Source organism: Ursus arctos, unplaced genomic scaffold (assembly GCF_023065955.2).
Source record: "Ursus arctos isolate Adak ecotype North America unplaced genomic scaffold, UrsArc2.0 scaffold_3, whole genome shotgun sequence".
NCBI lineage: Eukaryota > Metazoa > Chordata > Mammalia > Carnivora > Ursidae > Ursus > Ursus arctos.
In genome coordinates this window covers 81,486,999-81,502,246 of record NW_026622985.1, presented here as the reverse complement: position 1 = coordinate 81,502,246, position 15,248 = coordinate 81,486,999, and the positions used below count along the sequence as shown (strand labels likewise).

The 15,248-nt window shown below is 39.0% G+C and overlaps 1 protein-coding gene and 1 long non-coding RNA gene across 13 annotated transcripts in view; one reads left to right on the top strand and one right to left on the bottom strand.

The window, feature by feature from the left end:
* MKLN1 (muskelin 1) overlaps positions 1 to 15,248 on the bottom strand; it is a 339,272-nt gene that overhangs the window by 292,524 nt on the left and 31,500 nt on the right. The window lies entirely within an intron of this gene.
* The window catches only part of LOC130542114 (uncharacterized), a 34,445-nt gene that overhangs the window by 11,211 nt on the left and 7,986 nt on the right, over positions 1 to 15,248 (top strand). Inside the window, exon 4 of the long non-coding RNA XR_008956444.1 lies at positions 8,909 to 9,070. This is a non-coding gene — a long non-coding RNA (uncharacterized LOC130542114). The remainder of the gene's footprint in view (positions 1 to 8,908; positions 9,071 to 15,248) is intronic.

Below are 15,248 nucleotides of genomic sequence, written 5' to 3'. Positions count from 1 at the left end.
GGGAATGAATGGGGCATGTGTTCCTTTGCTTTGGGGGATCTGCAATATTATCAGCAGAGTGATATTTATGTATCCATCTCAAACATATTGATGTATAAATAGATAAATTCAAGGTGGTTATTATTTTTTTCGCCAAAGTCTATCCTAACTCTCTAGCTGTTCCTAATTTTGCTCAGCATTATCTTCGTGTATCAGTTCTTCACCAGTCCTATTCATTCCTCTCTTTAAAAAGTTTTGTGTGACTACAAAATTGGCTCCCATCCTTCTGCTTAGAATGACCTTCTTGCTCACTTCTGCACACATAAATTAATATACTTTCTCAGCATCTGTATAAGCTGTTGTCATTCACAGAGGCCCCATCTTTCTGTGTATTAAAGAACATCAAACTCAGGAAGAAGTTTTTTCTCCAGCTGTGGGGTTTCAGACTTACTCAGATACAATTTAAACAAATGCACTGAGTCCCAAGTGAAGATACATACAGGGCGCCCATTTATCAGGGAGGAAGACAGAGAGAGTGAAACAGAGAGGGGAGAGGCAGAGACCAGACTTCCCCTGTCCAAACTGTACCAGAAGCGGAGATTCTGCACTTCTGTAATCCTGCTGATTAGCACAATGCTATCAGGACTACATGAATGGTTTTTTATTCAACTTGGCAGATAGTAGGACTTATTTACCAGATTGAATTGATGAAATCAGTGTTAAGAACTATATTAAAATGATTAGAGGAATTTTTTTTCTGATCTAGATATTTTTTGAAGGATTTTTTTTTTTTATCATTCCCCAAACTGTCTTCCTAAAATTTGAGTCCACCTAATCACCTAAGGCACAGCAGGATCATCTTGCATTCCTGCCTTCTCCCAACACACGGAGGTCAGATGCCTCATGCTGCCCTCATCCTCGTGATGGGAAGACATGCCACAACATAATTTCAGAGGATAAAGAAGGATTAAGAAGAACAGAGAAGGGGCTCTGAGGAAAATGCAACATATGAAACCAGCGATCTTTCCACGTAATTTGTGAAGCTTTTTTGAATCCGTCTTGTCCCCTGTTGTCTTCCCTTCACAAAGCAGGGAACTCAGTTATGCCTATTAAGTACTCCATCTGCCTCAGAAAAAGGACAGATCGAGTGGGGCGGGGTTGTGGGGGGAAAGATGGGGATTAAAAGTCTTTAAAGTTTGAACAAGAAGAAAAGTGAAAAGTGAAAGTGAAATTTAATTGTCAGTTTCTTCTTCAAACTTGACTTCTGGTTACAAGACAATTTGCAGGAGGCAGCAACCACGCTTTTTTACAAACCTAACTGGCATCATCATTCTGGGACTCTGCTGTGTCTCTCTTCCACTTGCTGGTCAATATCTCACTCAGAATCCAATCATTTACAATGAGTCACAATGCATGACTCAAGATTCAACTAGCTACAGTATTTTTCCTCATATTAGATTTAATGTTCCTTCAAGATTGGCTTGTAGGAGTGTTACTTTCCCACTCCTAGGTAGCTATAGATTTTTGTTACATTGTGTCGGTTATATGAATGCGTGTGTGTGTGTGTGTGTGTGTGTGTGAATAAAATATAATGTGTACATATATAGTGTTTGAATAGTTGTATAATCATAAACAGGAGGTTAAAGAAAATATTGACTTCACCAATTCACCTAAGGAAAAGACAAATGAACTAAAACAAATACCATATTACAGAATACATCTGATTTCATTTTTAAAATCAAGTAATTTTTACTCAAATTTTACACATTTGATTCAGTCATTTCTCATATGCTAGGGATCGAAATCTCCCTCATACATCTGAATTATTCATCATAGATGTCAAATATTACACAAAGATTTATGGTGAAATTAATACTGTGGATCAGGTATATGTGGAGGCTCCCCAATTGCATTTGACAGCATTTCCATCCTTCTGTGGTTCCTGAAAAGTCTAACAACAGGTTTGCGTAAGTCAGAGCCTTTCTTACTACAGTGAGTACAGGAGACATTTCCATGGCCTTTCATGGTGTGCAAGATAGGTAAACTTGAATTCATATCATCTAACTTTGCTGGGTCTTCAAGTAGGAGCACTAATAAATGAATCCTTGTGCAGCTAGATTGATCAACTCTGAACCAAATCCTTCTAAGACTCTTTATGGCTTCTGGCCAAGGGTGATAGGCTCAAGCTCCTAGGCCTTGCATTCATAGCCTTTCTCCACTGGCCCCAATTTGCACATCTACTATATTCCTTTTTGTGCTGGTCCCACTCATGTCCTCACTCTTCCCCAAACATATCCTGTACATTTCCACCTTTGGACATTGACTCAAGTTGTTCCTCTAGCCTGGAATATCTTCTTCTTTTTGCTCTATAAACCCAACTCTTACTCATTCTTTTTGTAAATTTTGTATTTTTTAGTCACACAGAGTAGTGCATAACCCCACATTCTCTTTGGAAAACTATTCAAACAATATAGAAGTATCTATACAGTAAAAAGTGAAAGTCTCTATGGATTCTAGCCCTTCACCCTACTCCCCACCACCTGCCAATGGCACTCCTCCCCTCCCAATTTGCTGGCTACCCTTCCAACTCTTTCTCTCTGGATTTAATATTGTAAATACAATTCTTGTTTATTTCCTTTTTAAGTAAGTGGAATTGAACCATACACTCTGTTCTGTGGCTAGCTTCCTCCTCTTCAAGGCCTCTATTAAATATCCTCTCTCAACTGAGGACCCCCTCATAGCTTTAGCATCCTCCTTCCATCTCTATTACCCTGCCTTGAACCTCTCATTCTTCATATCCATGGCACTCTGTTGGCTTCTGATCCATCTCTATGATGATGGGTTCTTTAACTTCCTGATGTGTGAGAGTCTTATCACTGGAATGTAAAGTCTTTGAGGGCAGAAGCTTATCATTATCTTCCGTGGTGTTTAGAACTGTGTTAAGTACAAAGTATGTATTCAAAACTAGTTTACTGAGTAAGTGAACTCCAGGTTCTCCATTTCCTTATCTAAGGTGGGAAAGCTCTGCTCAAATGGAGAGAAACATACAAATGTACTGTAATGACGTCCTTTAGAATTTCCATGGCCTCCCCTAGGAGTTCTCCCAATCTGTTTGACATAGTGGGTTGGCAGATTTCTACACATGAGCTGAGAAGTGCAGCAACTCTGGGACAGGTCAGAGACCCCAGGCAAAACTTCTGGGACTTCTCAGACCAAGGACAGCTCCACCAGTTAAAAGCCCTCAGAGAGAAAAACATTCTTACAGTGAAAGGGTAGTTTACAGTGCAGGCTGATGGAGCAAAGGGTCGTGAGGAACACACAGACGGTCCAAGGAAAACGCACTCTCAGACTTTTAGATCTAAAATTTCAGCTCTCATGGAACCACTTCTCCAGTGGAATTAATCACTGGCATAACAGCCACAGCAATTCAAAAAGCTGTTCACTTTCCCTTTTAACATAAAAGCTGTAAAGTCAAACTTGGTGTTTCTTTTAAAAAATGATATTTTCTCAGATCATAGAGAAGGCAAAACAACCAATATAACATATCTTGTGTTTCATTTTAAATGCTGACTCTTGAGTAAGTCACTAAATACTTCTATGCCTCCGTTTCTTTATCTATCTATAAAATGAGTATTACAATAAAGCCTACCCTATTGGCTTCTGAGCATTAAAACCAGATAATCAAGTGCAGTATGTAGCAAAATCTGACTCACAGTAAGTACTCAAAAATGTTAGGTATGATGAGGATGATTACGCACGTCTGTGTCAGGAGCTGAAAGGTTTTTCTACAAGGGACTTCAGCCAAAGAAGGCAGACAAGAAAGAACACTGTTGAGCTGTTATAATGGTGAACATTATGAGCGATATTTCCTGGAAAATTCTATTCAGTTCCTTCAGTCTCATCACAAAGAGTTTGCTTAGAATCTTTATTAAAGTGATGCTTGAAATAAATGGATTATTAAATGGAAAAATCTCTTTTTGTTAGAAATTTCCTCTGAAATGGTATTAGTCATGACTGGATTTTACATTCCTTTTGACATCCTATATGTCTTCTGTTAATAATTTCAATTCTTATGTCCAAATAACCGATTGAAAGGACCTAACATAATATTTAATAATTAATTTGTTTTATCAAAAAAGTTGCTGTTGGTTTCAGAGGAGAGCTTCTGAATCTTTCAACAGAGGTCATTAATCAACACAGATAAAATTATTTTAGTTAATAACTAAATGCCAAGATTACTGCAGATAACCAACATAGTTAAAACACTTCAGATCCCTGGTTTTAGTCTCAAATCATTATTGAGGCCCACCCTGTTATTGAGTCCATATAGGGGACATATGCAGAAAAAATCTGAAGCAATGAGCCAGTTACTTCTGACACAAAGACACTCAGCACCAGTCGACTGAGAGTTTCAGGTTGAATTATTCAGTTATTCAATTGTTTGTTTCACCTGGGCAATGTCTATATAATAAATCAACGGAGGCTATCTGAATAATTAATGTGTGTTCATCCATGTACAGGCTAAGGGCATAGGATTTGAGGTCAGAAAGAGAAGGGTTTAAATTTCAATTTGGTAACCTCTTAGGTAAGTGAACTTGGGCCAATTGTCTAACCTCTCGAGGCCCTGGTTTCCTCATCCCTAAATGCGACTAACACTTATTTTGCTGGCTTGAGAGGATAAAGTGAGGTAATATACAGAAAGAGCTTAATGGCCAGGAGGTAGACATTGAGTCATTTCCTTATTTATTTATTTATTTATTTATTTATTTATTTATTTATTAAGATTTCACCCATTTATCTGACACAGAGAGAGCACAGGCAGGGGAAGAGGCAGAGGCAGAGGGAGAAGCAGGCTCTCCGCTGAGCAGGGAGCCCAATGCAGGGGTCAATCCCAGGACCCTGAGATTATGACCTGAGCTGAAGGCAGATGCTTAACTGACTGAGCCACAGCGCCCCCTTTTTTTTCTTTTTAACTGCTTCAGTTTCTAAACTGTGATGATAAACAAGTAAATATATAATATATCAGATGATGATAAGCACGGTGAAGAAGAACAAGTGGGAAATCCTGAATGTCAGCCCATAGCGGAAAGGGTGGCTAAAATAAGAAAAAATGAACAAGTAAAAGGAGACATGAATGAGGCAGCTTAGCCGTGCACGCATATAAATACTGTCAAGATGCACGAGCAAGCTGTGCTCTTTCAGCCTTCACTGTTTTGTGCCTGTGACCATCACAAACAGGAGGACACAGCCTAAAATTATGCAGGCAAGCGGAGAAGAGGAAGAAGTTAAGAATGACGAGGTGGGGGAGCTAAGACTTGGGGGACTAATGAGCTGTAGCGTCAGTGACCCTCAGTCCTAAAGGCAGAATCCATTGGCCTGGAAATTCACACTTCCCATTGGTACCCAATGATGCAGTCTAGAGGGTAAACTGAGCTGTAGCAGCAGTTTTGTTCTTTCTTTCTTTTTTCTTTTTGGAGAGGAAGAGAAAGGGGTGGGGGAGGGGCAGAAGGGGAGACAGAATCTTAAGCAGGATCCATACTCAGCGAGGAGCCCGATGTGGGGTTCCATCTCACAACCCTGAGATCATGACCTGAGCTAAAATCAAGAGTTGGATGCTTAACTGACTATGCCATCCAGGCACCCCCCAGCAGTTTCTTTTGATGGTTAGAAAAATTATTGCTTTATTTATTTATTTATTTATTTATTTAAAGATTTTATTTATTTATTTGACAGAGAGACAGCCAGCGAGAGAGGGAACACAAGCAGGGGGAGTGGGAGAGGAAGAAGCAGGCTTCCAGCGGAGGAGCCTGATGTGGGGCTCGATCCCAGAACGCCGGGATCACGCCCTGAGCCGAAGGCAGACGCTTAACGACTGCGCCACCCAGGTGCCCCAAAATTATTGCTTTAAAAATAAAATAACCACATTACAGAAAGGATATAACAAATACAGCAAATCTGAAAGATTTAAAGAAAATAAGCCACCTAGAATCCCATTAGCCTAATGCATTTAATACCAGCATTTGAGTCTATTTCCTCCTAGATTTTCTGTATGCATATTTAAAGATAACTGAAATCATACTGTATACAATTGTGGATTCTGTGCTTTTAAATAAAACAGTGTCTCATAAGCATTTTCCTTGTTGCTAACCAGGTTTTCATGACTCTCCTTTTAACAAGTGAATAATATATTATTAAATAAATGAATAGTAATTTACTTATATTGTTAGATGTTTAGAATCTTTCCAATTTCTTGATATTATAAATATCACATCAATACACATTTCCCTGTATATTTTCTCTTCCATATTTTAGATTACCTTCTTAGAATTGATTTTCAGAATTTTCAAAACATAAAATGTTCCAGGACATCAACATTTTATGACTTTTTATATACACTGCCAAATTGCTTTTCAAAGGGATTATATCAATGTATAGTCCCAAGAATGATGTGTGAGAGTAACAAACCTCATTGTACCCTTGAAAACATTGGACTATTACATTATTACTTATTTTTTCAGTTTCAGTTTCCAGGGTGTGATAATAAACAAGTAAATACAGAGTATATCAGGTGGAGAACAGCAAATTGGGGAGAGGGAAAGTGATAAGGGAGGGTTGATAGGTTACTATTTTATATGGGGTGATCAGGAAAGGTTTTGCTAAAAAGATGGCATTTAAGTAGGAGCTGAAGGAAGAGAGAGAGCAAGGTATAAGAATCATCTGTGGAAAGGTGCTTTCAGGCAGAGAAAGCACCAAGAAAGGCCCTAAGGCAGATGTATGTTGGGCAGTCCTGGAGGAGTAGCAAGAGGGCCAGTGTGGCTCTTGATGCTGAGAAGAGGGGTGTGTGGGAAGAGAGATCAAGGGGAAAGTGGGCAGCCAGAACAGGTAAGGCTTTATCAGCCATTGTAAGGACTTTCTTTTATCTTGAGTGCGATGGGGAGGCAGTGAAGGGTTTCGGAAAGAGGGGAGTCAGAAATTGATTTGTGTTTCATATGATTAGCCAATATGTTCAGAATAGATGAAATATGCTCAAAACCAAACTCAGCCTCTTTCTCAGCAAACCTCCTACATTCTTAGCATCTCCATCCTCTGATTCATCAATGCTCAAAACTCCAGTCATCTTTTGCATCTCAAAACCAGTTGTCACCAAGCCCTGTCAATTCTCCGTAGGAAATGTCTCTTGCATTTGCCTTCTTTATCCATTTCCATTGTCTAAACCCTACCACGATCTAACTGATCTCCTTACCTTTTATTTTTCTGCTCACCACTTCTACCACTCAGTGCTGCCACAACAATCATGCTAGCAAAGCTGATCATTCATGGGTCCACCCTTTATCTTTGCTGTCCCCTCCTCTAATAAAGTCTAAATTCTTCAGAATGGAATTCAAGCTCAACCACACCTGATTCTAATCGAGCAGTCAGAACTTATCTCCCATTATTATTCAGAATTCACTGTGCCTTCCTGTCTAACAAGTTTCCCAAAGCAGCTGTGCACTCTCTTACCATACACCTTTGCTTACGTTGTCTCCCCTTCCCCTCCAGCCCTACCCAGAAATCCTACCCATACTTCTAGGATCACTCAAATGTCACCTTCTTCACGAAGTCATTCCCAATCTTCCTGGCTGGAATTATGCTTCTTTCTTTGCTCCCATAAACTCTACTTCATTACCCACATGTTCTGTACCATATTATAGCAGAGTTTTGTGAGTATGCCTTCCTTCCTACTTGGTGATAAGTTCCTTGAGGCTCCACTGTCCTGTTTATGTTTGTGTTTCCTAGAGAACGTACTACAATGCCTTGAAGATAGTAAGTACCCAATAATGTTTGTGGAATTTGGATTCCCCGAGGCTTTGTTGCTAATTTGTTGTTGAAACAGAACTAGGATTCAGGTCATCTGATTCTTACGCACCGTTCTGATACCATTGTTTCTGATTTCTTCTCTCTGCGGTTCATTGTCATCTCATCTGAAGTACATTTGAAAATGCTAAGGAATTTTAAGGATGACTAAACAAAACCAAATAGTGGAGTTTATCTCCCATGCAGCCATTTAAGTTAAAGTGAACCTAATTTAGGGGCACTAAAACTTTAACTTTGGGGGTGCCTAGGCAGCTGGCTTAGTTGATAGAACATGAGACTCTTGATCTTGGGGTTGTACGTTTGAGCCCCACATTGGTTATAGAAATTACTTCAACATAAAATCTTCAAAAAAATTGACTTTGACTTTAAAAAGAAAAATTATAAAACATGGCACATACATGTTTAGAAGTTGTTTAGCTTCTTAGAGTTTGATTTTTGAGCTGTGCTTAATCTTTTAGGAGCCAAGTTGCCATGTTTCTTTTTGTGGTCTGGGGGAGAAAAGAAATAAAGGGGATGTGATTTGGTTTAACAGCTGAAAGCAACATTTCTAGCCCCTTACGAATATGAGAGGGCTTAAACATTTGGGATGAGACCCTGTGGCCAAGTACGATTCCCAATTATCCCAATCCTCCCCATCACGGAAAAATAGCTCAAGGAACTAGTGTTCTCAGCTGGGCTTCCCCTTTGGTATTTGAAGTTAAATAAGTAAATTATACTCCCATACATGTTATACATAAGTATATGTAAAGTGAGCATAAAATTAAGTTACAGTATTTAAAATAGAGAAATAGAGAGCATTAATATGCACATATGAGAATTCTTTTTGAGTGATGAACGCTGATACCTTGGGGAAAAGCAGACTTGACTGAATTAAGACACATGTTTTAGAGAATGGTTTATGGTAGAAGGGAGGAAAAAAGGAAATAGAATGACTCTTTCTCTCCTAAATAGTTTTGCTGCCTTCTCTCCATTGCAACTCAGAAGAAAGAGGTCAGCATTGCTATGAAAAACGTCCTATTGAGGTTTTCACACATTCAAATGAAATGGGATGAAATTAAAGCCTTACGTTTGACAGGGGAGAAAGGATGAAACGGAAGCCACTAATTCAGCTCACTCTACTCCATCTCACTCTGAGTGTTGCGGCAGTGACTGACTTGGGACTCGGAAGAGAACTGTAATACGGGATCAGAGAAATGGAAGCAACTTCTGAAATAGTGTCATCTACCTCCTATCTTTGGTGAGTAAGGCCCAAGCCACTACAAAGAGTTAGCATTTAAGAAACTTTCCCATAAGCAATTTCCCCCCAGCTATAACCTGAACTCTACATTACAGAATGACATGGACAGATTCCTTCTTGCGCTCTACAAGGAGACATGAAGACAGCTTTTTGCCATAGCTAATGATCATAACCATTTCTGTATCACAGGGGTTATATTTCTGGGCCATGGGAAGACAGCACAGAGCAATGGGTAAGAAGTCAGGCTTGGAGACAGAGTTGTGCTGAAGCCACAGCTGTGTGATACCAGGCAGTTTACTTAAGCTCTCTCTTTTTTTTTTTTAAAGATTTTATTTATTTATGTGACAGAAAGACAGCCAGCGAGAGAGGGAACACAAACAGGGGGAGTGGGAGAGGAAGAAGCAGGCTCCCAGCAGAGGAGCCTGATGTGGGGCTCGATCCCATAACGCCAGGATCACGCCCTGAGCCAAAGGCAGACGCTTTAACGACTGCGCTACCCAGGCGCCCCTACTTAAGCTCTCTAAACCTCAGTTTCCTCACCCGTAATGTGAGGATGATAATACCATCCAACCAATCAAATTACTGTGAAGAATAGTCTAGAATAAGTGCTGTCTGATAGAAATATAATTTGACTCTGCAAATAGGAGTTACATATGTAATTTAAATTTTTCTAGTAGTCCTATTAAGAAAAGTGAAAAGACACAGGCGAAATTAATTTTAGTAATGTATTTTACTTAACATATCCAAAATATCATTTCAACGTGTTAAAAAAATTAGTGAGACATTCTACATTCTCTTTTTTGTACTAAGTCTTTGAAATCTAATGTGTATTTTGCACATTTGGTTTATCTCAACTCAAACTAGCCACATTTCAAGTAGCTACCAGTAAACGATAGGTCTAGAAAAAGGGTATTAAGCATTTAGTACTCTCCTAGGCACGTAGCAAATGCTAAGAAGTTGGGGCTTCCATGTTCATCATTTATATTATTCTTAGAGAACAGTGTAATCAAAGCCTTCACTTTTCCAGACAGACTCGTCTATGGTTCTATTAGGGGTACCTCAGAGGCTGGGCCACTCAAGCCTGAGCTCTCCATTTACTTCGAGGGCAACTTCCTCATGGTCACTCTCTGTCCTGTTATATGGAGGGGGCCACAATAAGTGGGATCTGCATGGGGAATATATGCAGTGAATGCCAATGACTTTCAGGTCCTGACACATTAAACCCCAAGAAATAGGTACCACCACTCATCTGCTACCTTCTCATAGAAATAGGACAGGACAGAGGTGCCTGGGTGGCTCAGTCGGTTAGGCATCTGCCTTCAGCTCAAGTCATGATCCTAGGGTCCTGGGATCGAGCCCTGTGCTAGGGGTCCCTGCTCACTGGGGAGCCTGCTTCTCCCTCTCCTCCCCGTTCATGCTCTCTCTTGCTATCTCTCAAATAAATTAATAAAATAAATAAATTAATTAATAAAATCTTTAAAAAAATAGGACAAGACAGGACATTTGCTAATGCAACCATCCGCTCTTATATTTTTTCCCTTACGAGTAGCGAGGTGGTATGCAATATATTGTGTTCAAAGTTGATTTGGTAAGTTAAACATAGTTACCATATAACCCAGCAATTCCACTGGTATACCCAAGAGAATTATGAAACATGTATTCACACAAAAACTTGTACACAAATGTACATAGCAGCATTATTCAAAAAGGGCAAGAAGTGGAGACAAGCCAAACGTCCATCAACTGATGAATAAGTAAACAAAATGTAGTATATGCACACAATGAAATATTATTCAGCCATAGAAAAGAATGAAGGCCTGATGCATACCACATGCATGAATGGATCCTGAAAACACGGTGCTAAATAAAAGAAGGCCACATATTACATGATTCCATTTATCTGAAATGTCCACAGTGGGAAAATGCATAGAGACAGAAAACAGATTAGTGATTTTCAGGGGTTGTGGGGAGGGGAGAATGGAGAGTGACTGCTAATAGGTATGGAGTTTCTTTCTGGAGTGATAGGAAAGTTCTGGAATGAGATACTGGCAATGGTTGTACAACATGGTGACTATATAAAAAACCACTGAATTGTTAAAAAAAAAAAAAAAAGTCGATTTGGTATCTTGGAAAGCATTGATCAAACAAACAAGTATGCCAGAACCTCAGAATAGAGAAGTATTTGTAAGACTTTAAAATAGAAGAAATCACTCATGCCCAAAGTATTATTTGATGGGATATCATCTTTAACTAAAGCGTACATAATATCAAATCTTTCTTTCCTTCCCATTAATTAAAATTGTTTTACACTTTACCATTAAGCATGTTAACTAAGAGGACACAAGCCTAAAGGATACACAGGCGTATATGCGTATACGTAAACATAAACGCATGGACGTGTGTCAGAACTTTCTGGAAGAGTGTACTGGTTCCTGTGTTCCAGGTTCTTTCATGGCTCCCATTTTGCCCCCCAGTTCTCCAGTGACACCTGCCCTACTGTGTAGTGGGGGCAGCACTTAAAGCACAGGCTTTGGAGCCATACAACCTCTGTGAAAGTCTTGGTCTGACTATGCACTGATTTGTGATTTTGGGCAACATTCCTAACTCTTCTGTGCCTCACGTTGCGTTTGCAGCGGGATGATAAGAGTGCCCGGGCTTGTTGCGAGCATTAAGAGAGTTCACATATATAAAGTACTCAGAAGAATGCCTGTGTGGTTGATAATTTGTAAGTGTTTTATAAATAAAAATTGTAAAAATGTACTTAAAACCCTGTCCCCACAGCATGCCAAACGTGCTTGAACGTGCTTTCTCTCTGTCTGGAAGGCTCTTTCCCCACAAATAGCACCGAGTCGATCTTCCTTCAGTGCTGTGTTTAAACATCCCCTCAGTGGCCCTCATCTCTGTCTCCACCTCCCTTGCTTGTTTCTGTCTGTCACATGAATTATGTTCTGATATACAAAATGATAATTTGCTTATGTATCTTCTTTGTGCCCCTTCAACTCCTACCAGAAGGCAGAGTTTGCTACCCAGAGCAGGGGTTGCCACAGAGGAGGGTCTCCACCATGTTTTCAGAAAGGGAGAACAGATGATAGTTACTTCTGGACAGGGGCCCTCGGGATCAGGATAGGAGTAATTGTCCCTTTCACTGAATACCCCTTTGCACCATTTCATCTTTTACCAGGTACTTATGTTCATTTCATAACAACAAAATGTGTGAAATAAAATACTGGAAATTAAATGGTATGCATGGACCAGAGGGAGAAGACAGAAGCAGAAAGCAGCTAGACTTCAGGCATCTGTGATCAGACGAGGATTCTAGAGGATGTTCCTGCAGTCTCCCCTTTAGACGTTGTCCATGCATAAAAAGTGGAATGATGCCTAGAGATGGCACGCAGCCCTAGTCTTGAAGCACAGCATGTACACAGTTTCTCGAGAAGTCTTAATAAGATCATTCATATTGTGCAATGTCTGTCCTGTACCTATGGGTACAATGAGAAATTTTTCCATGGCAAAAGGCCTGTTTCCAGGCACAGTAAACAGAGCATTTGCTGAGGGTTGTTTGCCCACTTCCACCACTGTGGCATGGACAGGCAGGTGGCCGTGGTGTATGGGATTCCTTGGGCAGAGACTAGATGGTCTGTGTCCATGGCCTGAGAACAGTGCCCTTCCTCATTCCCTAATAGGTCCTCGGGAAACCCGATAAAAACCAAAGAGCACTGGACTTCAAATAAACTGTTCTGGAAACATATCCCAACTAATTTGGGGTAAAACTCTACTCCGAGCTGCCTTTGGGGTCTCCTCATTGCTCTTTTCAATATCTCTCTTTACTACCTCTATGCTCTCTCCTGTCAGGAGAAAAACAACTGATGAGTCTTCAGCCCCTTGGATAATGTACTACTCCTTCCACAACTTTTTGAATTTAAAAAGGGATTAATTGGAAAGAAATAATAATGGTGATGCTGTTGATAATGATATTAATAATATTGATGATGACAATGATACCGATGATAGCAGTGATTGTTTATTGAATATTTATTGTGTGTCAGGTATTCTGCTAAAAAAATGGATACAATTTATCTTATTTAATCCTCCAAAAAACTATGTTATTGACAAGGAATGGAAAGTCACATAGTTAGCAAATGGGAGATGAGGGGTTTAGAAGCACTGTCCTTAAAATTTTTGCTTTGAGGAATTCCATCATTAATTATTCAAATGAATGGATTTCTAAAGTGGAACCTTTGACCCTGTAGGGAGAGAGCTCGGGAGAGTCAGACAATCATAGTAACCCTCCATGGCAATGAAACTGACCATCAAGGCTTGAAACTTTGAACAATCCACTGTGTCTAGGACTGCCTTGGTTCAAATCCTAAGTGACGCTCATGACAAGTGTCACATAACAAGTCACACAACCTCTCTGTGCTTGAGATTATTGTTAGAATTCAATGAGATAATGTCAATAAAGTCTTGGCAATAGTATATGTATGTGTGTGTATGTAGAATGTATGTGTGTTTATATCATTCAGATGCTATCTATTTTGATTGCTATATATCTGTATTAGGATAATTTATTTCTAGCTTTTAAATGACAGAAGTGATCTTTTACCTGATTTTTATAATGTGGTTGTTGATCTATTTTCCATAGGTTTTTTTTTAATCGAAAAGGTAGCATAACAATAGAATTTCAAAGGAAAATACTCTAAATCTCATTTCCTTAACACAACAGTTATTTTTATTTTTTACATATTGCCTTCAAGTTTTGCTCATACTAGGAAGTTACACTGAGAGGACATAATATTGAATCAGATTGGGATTTTTATCTCATACTGTCACAAATTAGCTGTATAACCTCAGGAGGGTTATGCAGTGCCCTTTGTTTTGGTTTCTCAAGGTATAAAATAAAGAAGCTAGACCATATAGATGATCTTTAAGATCCCTCTAGCTTTAACCGAATATGATTTTTATCTATAATCTCCTTTTTTTGTTTCAAGATATTCATATGGAATTGCATATAGAAGGTACATGTAAGAAGTGCTTGCAAAGTTAGTTAACTTTGTAAACTATGTCTGAGAAATAGTTCCACATATATAATGAGTTCTGCAAAGGTAGGGTTATAATTAAGAACCCCAGGAATTTCAAAAAGTCGCTACCAAATTACCGAAAAGCTATAAAAATTAATATCAATACATTCATGATATGTTTGTTTGCAACTGAAGTGTTAACAAGCTCACACATTAATTAGTAATACACATAGTTTGATATGACCATTCTAGTCATTGTTGATACACAGTTGTTAATTCACAAAAATGTTACAGCAGTGTAATTTTTCCATGTGGTTTTCTTAATGTTTAAAGTCCCTTTCTAAGAAAATCAAAGAGGAAAAAACAAAAAGAAAGGAGTGACTCTACCTGACTTAGATCATATTGGCAGAAACATGTCAATATAAATGTCTAAAACGTCAATAACTATTAATGGGATGAAGCAGTCACTCTCCTGCACTGCCACTTGGTGTGTAACCTGGTATAACCTTTCTAGAGGTGATTTGACAATACTAATCAAGAGCTTAAATATGTTCCTACCCTCTGGCCGGGTAATTCCACTTACAGGAATTTGTACTAAAAAAATAAGGCGTGCACAAATGCTTTGTTGCAGTATCGTATATAACTGTGAAGAACTGGAAACAATCTAAATGTCCAGAAATAGAAGAATAGCTAAATAACTGATGTCACACATACATAAAATATATCTATACATGAATATATGAATTTATGATATATATGTATATGTGTGTAGAGTTTTTTCCTGCCTCGGCCAGATCTAATATAGATACCAACAGAGCTCATTGCTCCTGGCTTAATCACTAATTCTAGGTCTTTTCAGTGAACAGAGGAGCTAAGAAATATATGTAAATACATACATTAAAAAAAAATTTTTTTTACGTAATCCCTATGCCCAACGTGGGGCTTGAACTCATGACCCCAGAATCAAGAGCCACATGTTCTACTGACTGAGCCAGCCAGGTGCCCCTTATATCACTAACTTCTAATTCAAATTCAGAACTACAGGGTTTTTACCTAACCTCTTTTTTACATCTCGATTTCCTTCCTCCCATGCTGTGAATCCTGATTCTCAAGGACATCGAACATGATAGAATTGGAAGATCCCATGATTAATATTTGCT